Raw genomic sequence first — 10,734 nt, forward strand, 5'->3', positions numbered from 1 at the left:
GTAACCAAACCAAAGACACTCTCATCTAGATAAGAAAAGTGAATCTCAGAAAGTCCTGCCCAAGTTCACACAGCTGATTAATGGCCATGGGCAAGAGCCTTCTGTCAGTTTTCCCAGCACTGTATCTACAAAGTCATTTCAAATAACAGTTCCATATCACAATACTTGGAAGCACTAAGCTAATCACCCTCGGCCCCTGTCCAAAACACGTGCCTCGGAGCTTTATAAGAAAGAACACTTGCAGGCAATTTAGGCTCCCAGAGCTCCTGTCCAGACAACCCTTCCCAAGGAGACACAAGCGGAATCACAATTGCGACCCACATTAGGTGTGATAAAATACCCTTTTCCTCTTACCTCAGGGGCTTCCCTATATAGGAAGATATTCTTTTTATTAGCTGAAACACTCATTTATATTCTGAAAGGCTGTTTGCCCAGTTTATAGAAAGTAATTAAAGTAATCAAAGTATCAAAAGGATGGTTTATGGGAGGAAAAATATTCATGCCTATGTAGTTTATGGAATGTGTATGCATAAGTGTGCTTGATGGATTTGCACCAAAATGCTATGTTAGCATACATAAAGGTTTGAGTAGAGACTACAAAGTGATGGAAATGGAGTGAAAAATAGCCTCTTGCTAAATGTTGCCTGAACAACACACCTTAAACAGTATGGTGGTTGATTAAGAGTATTTTAGTAACAAGTTGAATTTGGTGAAAATCACATTATGTGACAGATAAAGTGCTGAACAAAGACATAAATTTCTCTGGGCTTTTGTTTCTTCATTTGCAAAATAAAGGAAACTAAGAAAAATATTTTTGATGGGTTTTTGAGTTCTAAAAGTCTGTAATTCATTGATGTTACCTTTTCTACATGTTGTAGGACATTGCTCATAGCAATTTTTTATCGGATATATCTCTCCAGGCAAAAGAAACCAAAGGAAAAATAAACAACTGGGACTACACCAAACTAAAAGTTGTTGCACAGCAAAGGAAATCATCAACAAAATAGAAAGTCAACCCACAGGATAGAACATATTCACCAATACATCTGGTAAGGGGTTAATATTAAAAATTTGTAAAGTACTTACAAAACTCAACACCACCCTGACTGGTGCGGCCCAGTGGATTGAGCACCAGCCTGCGAACCAAAAGGTGGCCAGTTCGATTCCCAGTCAGGGCACATGCCTGGGTTGCAGGCCGAGTCCCCAATAGGGGGTACATGAGAGGCAACCACACATTGATGTTTCTCTCCCTCTCTTCCTCCCCTCCATTCCCATATCTCTAAAAATAGATAAATAAAATCTTAGGGGAAAAAAAAAAGCCTCAACACCAAAAAAAAAATCAACCCAATTAAAAAATGGGCAAAGGACCTGAATAGAAGCTTCTTCAAAGAGTATATACAGATGGCCAATAGACATATGAAAAGATGTTCAACATCACTAATCATCAAAGAAATGCAAATTAAAACTACAATGAGATATCATCTCACACCTGTCAGAATGACCATGATCAATAAATCAACAAACAAGTGACGGCCAGGATGTGGAGAAAGGGGAGCCCTTCTGCACTGTTGGGGGGAATGCAGACTGGTGCAGCCACTGTGGACAGCAGTATGGAGATACCGCAAAAAATTAAAAATGGATCTGCCTTTTGACCCAGAGATCCCACTTGCAGGAATATATCTGAAGGAACCCAAAACAGTAATTCAAAAGAACATAAGCATCCCTATGTTCATTGCAGCATTATTTACAATTGCTGAGATATGGAAGCAGCTCATCAATAGATGAGTGGATAGAACAACTATTGGACATTTACAAAAGGGAATGCTACTTGGCCATAAAAAAAGAACATTTTACCCTTTGTGACAGCATGGATGGACCTGGAGAACATTATGCTGAGTGAAATAAGCCCATCAGAGAAAGACAAATACCATGTGATTTCACTCATACGTGGAATGTAATGAACAAAATGAACTAACAAGGAAAATGAGGACAGATTCATAGGTGGAGAGCAGATGACTGCTAGTTGAGGGGTAGGTTAGAAAGTGGAGGGATTGAGTAAAAAGGAAAAAGAACTCATGGACATAGACAATAGTGTGGTGATTGCTGGGGGGAGAGGGTAAAATGGGACTAAATGGTAATGGAAAAAAACACAAGATTAAATTAAAAACTCGAAAAGATTTCACAAATAAAACACATCTCAAAGATTTAGAGATGAACTAACAAACTAAATAAATAAATAAAAGTCTGTAATTCATTGATGGTATCTCTTGTACTTGTTGTAGGAGGCAGTAAAGCGGAGACTAAAAATATAGCCTCTATAGTCACACTGGATTCAAGTGCCAACACTACCACTTACTAACTGGGGTGTCTTCTGACCCCAAGAACCCATTCTCTGATTCTCCAGACACCACATTCAACAATCATTTCAGTTCTGAGACTGACTACCTGGATTTAGCACAGACCCCCCCCCCACCCCCATGAAAGGCTGAATCCTGCAAGACTGCCTCCACGTCAGAGGCCAGCCACAGGTCCTGGGCCACCTGCTCTTCTGACCAGCTGGCTGTAAATCACGAGTTCCTACGACCCACCTCAGGTTCAATGATTTGCTAGAACGGCTCTCAGAACTCGGGAAACCTTTTCATGTCCATTTACTGGTTTATCGTAATGGATAAACTCAGGAACAGCCCAATAGAAGAGATGAGAAGGTCAGGGCTGGGGGAGGCAGAGCTTCCGTGCAACTCTGGGGGCGGCACCCTGCCAGCTCCTCCACCTGTTCACCAGCTCAGCTCTCCAAACATCAAACAGCGTTATTCAAGCCTTGCTCTACAGCGCCATCTCTAGCCTCTCCCCTTTCTGGAGCCTCTCCCTTTTCTGGGTGGGGCTGAAAGTTGCAATTCTCTAATCATTTGTTCTTTGGCGTGACGAGCTTCATCCTGCTGCTAAGTAAGGGCCCTGTCCTACGTCACTTCATTAGCATAAGATCTGGTGTGGTCAAAGGGGGGTTCTTATGAAGAACAAAAGGCACTCCTGTCACTTGGGGAATTCCATGGATTTTAGGCCAGGAACTGGAAACAAAGACCAAATATTTATTGTACCACCCTAACTGGGTGGTCTGGGAAAGGTTCTCAACCTGTCGTGCCTCAGTGTCCTCAGCTGTGAAATGGGTATGAGAATAATAGCACTTCCCACAAAGACAAGATTAAGTCATGAGGCTTAAATGAGTAAACATATGTAAAAAGCAGTAGGGTGGTAGTTAGTACCTAATAAGCTCTATACCAAATTTAGTTTTCATTACTGATCTTTTTCATTAGAACTGAAAGATGGAGGGAAAGGTCAATTGGAAATAGAGAAAAGTCACAGTAATTCAGGATATAGTGCTGTTTATGAGAGTATAAAGTAATTCAAATTTCTTGTTAACAAAGTGTTGTTGCATAGAGACCTTGCAATGAGAGGTTCTCATTAATAACTAGGTAGGGTCACCAGTAGTTAGCATACTGGTAACTTATAAGCAAATAGAAAGTAATAAAATTAGTAAAAATACTTTGTCCTGTTGAGTATATTAAACATAGCTTCTTGTCTTGTTTATAACGGGGGAGGGGGGCGGCGGAGGAGGGGGGCCTGCCAAGGAGAAGACAATCATACCTCCATTTTTTCAGTTGTGACTGGAAGGTGGGTCCCCAACTGCGGGTTGCATTACATGAAGTGTAATGCACTGATTATGGAGGCGATGGTCATGCTGGATTCTGCTCCGCGGACCTCTCCTGGACTGTGTGTATACAGTTCTGATCATCCTGTTTTACTACTGACCTGGAAAAATGAGGCGTGACCACTAGAGGGCAAGCTTAAGGAAGAGCCGTCTGGGGCAGATGGACGCATGGGAGGTGCCCCTGAAAAATAAATGAAGAGAGACATGACAGTAGCCTCTTGATATAGGATTTAGTCTGTAAAGTGCCAGACACCAGCGCCATGACCAATGGTAGCTATTTCAGAAAGGCTGATTTTTAAAAAAACCTCTCAGTGGAAGTGCAACACACATACAGAAAAGTGCACACATCTTAAATACATAGCTTAAAGACTTTTCTCAAGGTGAACACACCAAGTAACCACCACCCAAATCAAGAAACAGAACATAAATACCCAGAAGTCCCCCTCCAGTCACAAAAGGGTACTCAACTGACCTCTAGCACCAGAGATTTCTTTTGTTGCTTTCGAGTGTTTCATAAGTAGGACCTCATAATGCATGTTGTTCTATGTCTGACTTATTCTGCTCATCATCATGTCTATGAGGCTTATCCATGCTGTTGTACACAGTAAAGTTCATTTATTCTCGTTGTGTATACTATTTTCTGTCCTATTCTGGATGGGCATTTGGACTATTTCTAATTTGGAGCTATTATGAATAACACTACTATAAACATGCAGTAAATGACATAAAATATATATTTAATGTCATATATGATACTGTGTATGTCGTATATCACATACATGATTTATCTCATATATGTGCAATAAATGACATAAATATATATACACATATATATGGAGAGAGAGAGAGAATGCAGAAAGAGAATGAAGGAAGAACAAAGGGATTGGAGAGAAAGCAAAGAGAACAGAAAGAATGCAGAAAATGGAAAGAACCAGGAGAGAATAAAGGAAACGCAAAAAAGCAGAGAGAACAAGAAGAGAGAACATGGAAAAGGAGAGAATGAGAAGCGAGCATAAAGAACGCTCAAAGCAGAGAGCTACTGCTCCATGCAGCTCAGGGAGATATGGAACAAATGCCACTGACACCCGCCATTCTTACCAAGGCTTTAGTAGATTTTCTTGAACAAATGCTTCTCAGTTTGTTGCAGGCCTTTGGTCAATTGCCAGAGTCCTGAAATGGCTGTTTTTAACAATGTTTCCCATTTTATTATTGCCTTTGAGGAGCGGTTTTGCAGAGTTCCTACTCAGACATTCCAAAAGTTTCCTCCCCACCCTCTGTTGGGGACTTCCTGGAAGTCCCAGATAACATTTTTACCTCCATGTCTTTGGCCAGAATTTAGGCACCTGGACAAGCACTTGTCTGCAAGGGAATATAAAAAATGTAGTCTTCATTGCAGTGTTATTTACAATCATCAAGATACAGAAGCAACTCAAGTGCTCATCAATAGACAAGTGGATAAAAAGTTGTGGTACAATACATACATATAATGGAATATTACCTGGCCATGAAAAAGAAAGAAGTCTTACATTTGCGACAGTATAGAAGGACCTAGAAGGTATTACTCTAAGTGAAATAAGTCAGACAGAGAAAGGCATACATATGATTTCACTTATATGTGGAATCTACAGAACAAAATAAGTGAACAAACAAAATTGAAACAGACTCATAGATACAGAGAACAGACTGATGGTTGCCAGAAGGGAGAGAGTTTGGAGGACTGAATGAAAAAGATGAAAGAATTAAGAACTACAAATTGATAGTCAAAAATAATCCCAGGGATGTAAAGTACAGCATAAGGAATATAGTCAATAATATTATAATAACTATACATGGCGCTAGGTGGATAGATCAGGGGCAGGGGAAACACTTTGTAAACTATGTAATTGTCGAATCACTATGCTATACACCTGAAACTAATACAAAATAATACTGACTCAAACCGTAATTGAAAAATAAAATTTTAAAAAACTGCTAACACTAGGCAAGCTTGTGAGTAGGAATCGCAGTCCACCACCATCCCAAAAGGACTCAGATGCACGAAATAGAATTGAATTTTTCTAGGGTTCAATTTATTTTCTCTTTCAAGCACCAGCATACACAAAATGCAGTCAACCTGGGGTTCCCTCCCCTTCTCCTAAAGTTGTGCCTCAGTTTGGGGGCTTAAGCTAATTCTGAGGTATTGGGAAGGAACACTCAATTTTTTTACAAATGTAGTCTTTATTTGCATAGTGGCATATGCCCAGTCAAACTCACACACATTCATAGATCCACACATGCATATGTGCACGCACACATTAAGCAAAACAAAAACAAAGTGCTATTAATTTGAGAGAGAAGAAGAAGTGGAGAATTGGTAGGCAATGAATAGGGCCACACTGTGATTTATAGACAGGAAAAATAACTACTGTAAAGATGACAGCATCCATGAACTAATCTATAAACCTAATGCAATCTGAAGCAAAATACTAGTGAGGTAACCAACAATAATAGTATTGATCTGAAAAAAATTATATGATAGCTATGCAACAATTTTAAAATGAAGAACAAAGAAGTGATATCAGCCCTACTAGACCCTTCACAGCTTTCTGTTCTGCCACCAATAAGGTGGAAAAATAAGGGAAAATGTTTGCATCCATGTGATGAAAGGCTAGTTTCCTTTATACGAAAATAAGAAAAAGCATAATTTGACAATATTGTAACTGTTACTTTTTGTTTTTTTAAAATGGCTTCACTCATCCAAGTACCACACTCTTTGGTAGAGAGATATACTAAACTGGGGGCAGGGAATGACACTCATGGACAGGCATCCTTTCCAGTTATTTCTAGTCAACAAAATAACCCAAGTTTCCAAAAGAGAATACAAGAGGTACATTACTATATACCCTTAAAAAGTTAAAATAATTATAAGGAAATTTTTAAGAACTACTTTCTGTGTTTAAATTAGAACACTTAGATGAAGTGAACAAATTCCTAGAAAAACACACATTATCAAAACTGACTCCAGAAGAACTATAACATCAGAATAGATCTGTATTGGTAAAAATAATAAATTAGGAATAAAAAATAATCTTCATACAAAGAAAGTCGAGGCAGCAACCTGATGAATTTTATGAAACATTTAAATGAGAAATAATATCAATCCTTCCCAAACTCTTTCATAAAATAAAAGGGGAAGGAAATACCTTACATGGCTGATAACATACTGATACCAAACCCAAAGACATCACAACAGACCTAGATCCAAGATACATAACAAACCAAGATCAACATAGTAAAGATTACATATATATGTGTGTATATACACACATACATACACATATATATATACATATATGCAACACATAAGATATATAATACATGACCAAATGGTATTTATCCTACAAATGCAAAGTTAGTTTAGGACCTACACATAAATTAATGCAATACATCATATTAACAGAATAAAAACCAAAAACTACATGCTCAACTCAAGAGGCACACATCCACACACACAAAGCATTTGATAAAATCCAAAACTCCTTTATAAGCAAACTCTCTATAAAAACTGGAAACAAGTCAAGAATGTTTTCTCACTTCTATTCAATATCAAACAGCATATTGCACTAACCGGTGCAGTAAGGAAAAAAAAGAAAGATATCCAGATTGGAAAAAAAATAAATTTGTCTTTATTTGCAAATGACATAATCCTGAAATAGAAAATCCTACAGAATCTCAAAAACAAACAAACAAACAAAAAACCTAGTCGAATAAGCAAATTTAAGCAAGATTATAGGATAAAAGCTCACTATAAAAAAACAACTATGTTGCTAACATTAATAATGAATATTCCAAAAAGAAATTAAGAGAATAATTCCATTCATAATAGTATCAAAAAGAAGTATTTAGGAATAAATTTAACAAAAGAAGCAAAATCCTGCACATGGAAAAAAGATTGCTAAGAAAAAGTAGAGACACCTAAGTAAATGGAAAGATGGGCCTTCTCAGGGGTTAGAAGGCTCATTCTTGTTAAGATGGCAGTTCTCCCCAAAATGATCCACAGATTCAATGTGATATCTGTCAAAATCTCAGCAGTTTTTGTAGAAATTGACAAGAGGATCCTAATAATGACATGGACATTTTATTTAGAACAGACAAAACAAATTTTGAAAAAAAAATCACTATTGAATGATTGACACTACCAATTGCAAAGCGTACTAATGGCTACTTAAGCACTACAGTGTGGTGACGGTGTAAGGGTAAACAAATAAACCAATGGAACAGAATGGAGTGCCCAGAGATAGAACCGTGCCTTAATTTCCCACATAGCTTAAAGGGCAGTCTTTTTCTTTTTTGCCAGGATGCCCATACTTTGGGATACAGATTAACTTCGGCCACAGGAGACTTGAAAGAATCCATAGGAGGAAATGGATTTACACAGCTGGGGTAAAAGATGAATGGGTAGGAAGGTGTTTTTAAAAACCGAAGCCGTGGCTAGTGTGGCTCAGTGGATTGAGTACTGGCCTGCAAACCAAAGGGCCGCTGGTTTGATTCCCAGATTAGGGCACATGCCTGGTTGCGGGCCAGGTTCCCAGTAGGCAGCGTGTGAGAGGCAACCACACATTGATGTCTCCTCTCTCTTTCTCCCTCCCTTCCCCTCTGTTTAAAAATTAAAAAAATAAATAAATTAAATCTTTAAAAAAAACAAAACTGAATTTCAGAGTCTAGCAGACAATTTGCTTAAACAAATTTTAAATCTTTAGCAAGAATACCAATTGGCCCTGAAAACATTCCTCTAGAAAGTCTGCATCTCTCAAAACTGCTTTTGCAAATGTGGCACTTGAAAGTGAAGCATAAAAATGTTCCTCCCCTTTGTCCAAGAAATCCTACTCCAAGGTATTAATGGGATCTAAGGAAATAATTCAAATGAAAATTGTTGTTACAGTAAATTTAAAATAGGGACAAATTTGAAACAAAGTTCAATGTTTAACAAATTACAGCACTAACTCAGTAGACTACTATGCAGCCATTATACTTTGTAAATATGATATATAAAGCAACATAGCAGTGTTTGCTATGTAAAAATGAGTTTCCATATGAACATTCCTGAGAGAGTTCCCTGGGAGGAAACTCAAAGAAGTGAAACGAATTATAATGTTGTAAGTCAGGAATATGAGCGTGTTCATTTCTACCTTTTAAAAAATATGTACAGTAAGTGTACATATTTTACAGAGTGCCCAAGATTTCCAGGCCTAAATCCCCCCAAAAAACAGGACTAGCATTTTAGGCAATAAGTGGAATTAAAGACAGCCAGGTGAAAATGGTAATGTCATCCCGGCAGGGGAGTGGAAGCAAAACCATTGACCCCTGAATGAATGAACCACATTGAGCAAATAGATGAGGGTGCCCACAAGACAGCTTTTGAATAAACTATGCTGATATGGATATCTACCAGCTATCCATATACAAAAAGAAAGAAAAAAATAACTTAGACTATTATTTCATACTAGCCCTCGCCCTGCCAAAAAACGAGCTCAAAATAGAACATAGGATTCAGTGTTAAAGATAAAGCTCTGAAACCTCTACAAGAAAATAAGAAAATAGCTGTGACCTTGGGTTAGGCAAAGATTTCTTTGATATGTCAGCAAATACATGATCCATAAAGAAAAAAAAGATAGACTTTATCAAAATTTAAAACTTTTACTCTTCAAAAGACACCATTAAGAAAATGAAAAGAGGTGTGTCAACCGTTTCCCACCACAAGTGCAGTTTACTTTGTTGCTCAGACCAAAAGTATAGAGGCCATATTTAACTTTCCCCACTCTACCTTCAACACATCCATCCATCAACAAACCTCACTGGCCCTACCTTTAAAATATAGCCAGAATCTGACCTCTCTCACAGTGCCCCAGATACTACCCTGATCCAAAATATATGGGTGTATTAATTATCTATTATAGCATCTAACAAAATACCCCAAACCTTAGTGGCTTAAAACCCCAATAAACATTCATTATTTCTCTCCATTTCTGGGGTCAGAAATTTGGGAAAAGCTTGCTTGAGCATTCAAGATGTCAACCAAGGCAACAGTCATCTTAAAACTCAGCTGGTGTGGAGGCTAAAGATCTTTTCCCAGGTGGCTCACTCCATGGCTGGCCAGCGATGTAGCCTTTTGGTGAGACTTCATTGCCACCCCCAAGGGCCTCTCAGGAGGCCTTCCTGAGCATCCTATCCTTACACGTGACGGCTGGCTGGCTTCCCTCAGAGTGAGCAATCCAAGAGACTAAAACAGAAGCTGCAGTATTTTTTATGATCTAGCCTTGAAGTTACACTTGTCACTTCTGCAGCATGCTATTGGTCACACAGGGAAGGCATGATTCAGGGTGGCTGGGGACTACGCAAGGCAGCAATACAGAAGGAAAGGATCATTAGGGGCCACCTTGAGGCTGGCTACGACACTACCATCCCCCTCATCTGGGTTACTGTGATTGCTTCTTACCCATTTCTGTCTCCCTAAAGTCTATTCTCAACACAGCCGCCAGTAAGCCTCTCACATCACACCATGTTGCTCTTCTGCTCCAAACCCTATAACAGCTTTCTATTGTCAAGTAAAAGCCTTCACCGTGGCCCCAAGGCTTTATATCGCCCAGTCTCAGTACCTTTCTGATTAACCTAATACTCTCTCCTCACTACCGCTACTCTAGCACAAACACTAGCCTTCAAATGCACTAAGCAGACTTCTGACCCAGTGCCCTTGCACTGGCTCTTTCCTCGGTCTGGGATGTTTTCCCCACAGATAACCACATGACTGACAGTTTAATTCAGTTATCAGCTGCTCAAAGAGACCTATTCTGGCCATCCATATAAAATAAAATAGCACTCCTGCCATTTCCTGCTCTACAGCCCTTATCTCTCGGTTCCCTCCACTAGGATGTAAGCTCCATGAGAGCAAGGGTTTTGTTTTGTTCTTTCTGAAGTCTCAGATCCAGAATAGCACCTGGCACATGGGAGGCACTCAGTAAATGTTTAATGACTGAAAAAGAGGGGTAGTG

This window comes from Pteronotus mesoamericanus, unplaced genomic scaffold (genome assembly GCF_021234165.1).
Source record: "Pteronotus mesoamericanus isolate MK-2021 breed Mesoamerican mustached bat unplaced genomic scaffold, CSHL_Meso_final contig_74, whole genome shotgun sequence".
In the NCBI taxonomy this organism is placed as follows: Eukaryota; Metazoa; Chordata; class Mammalia; order Chiroptera; family Mormoopidae; genus Pteronotus; species Pteronotus mesoamericanus.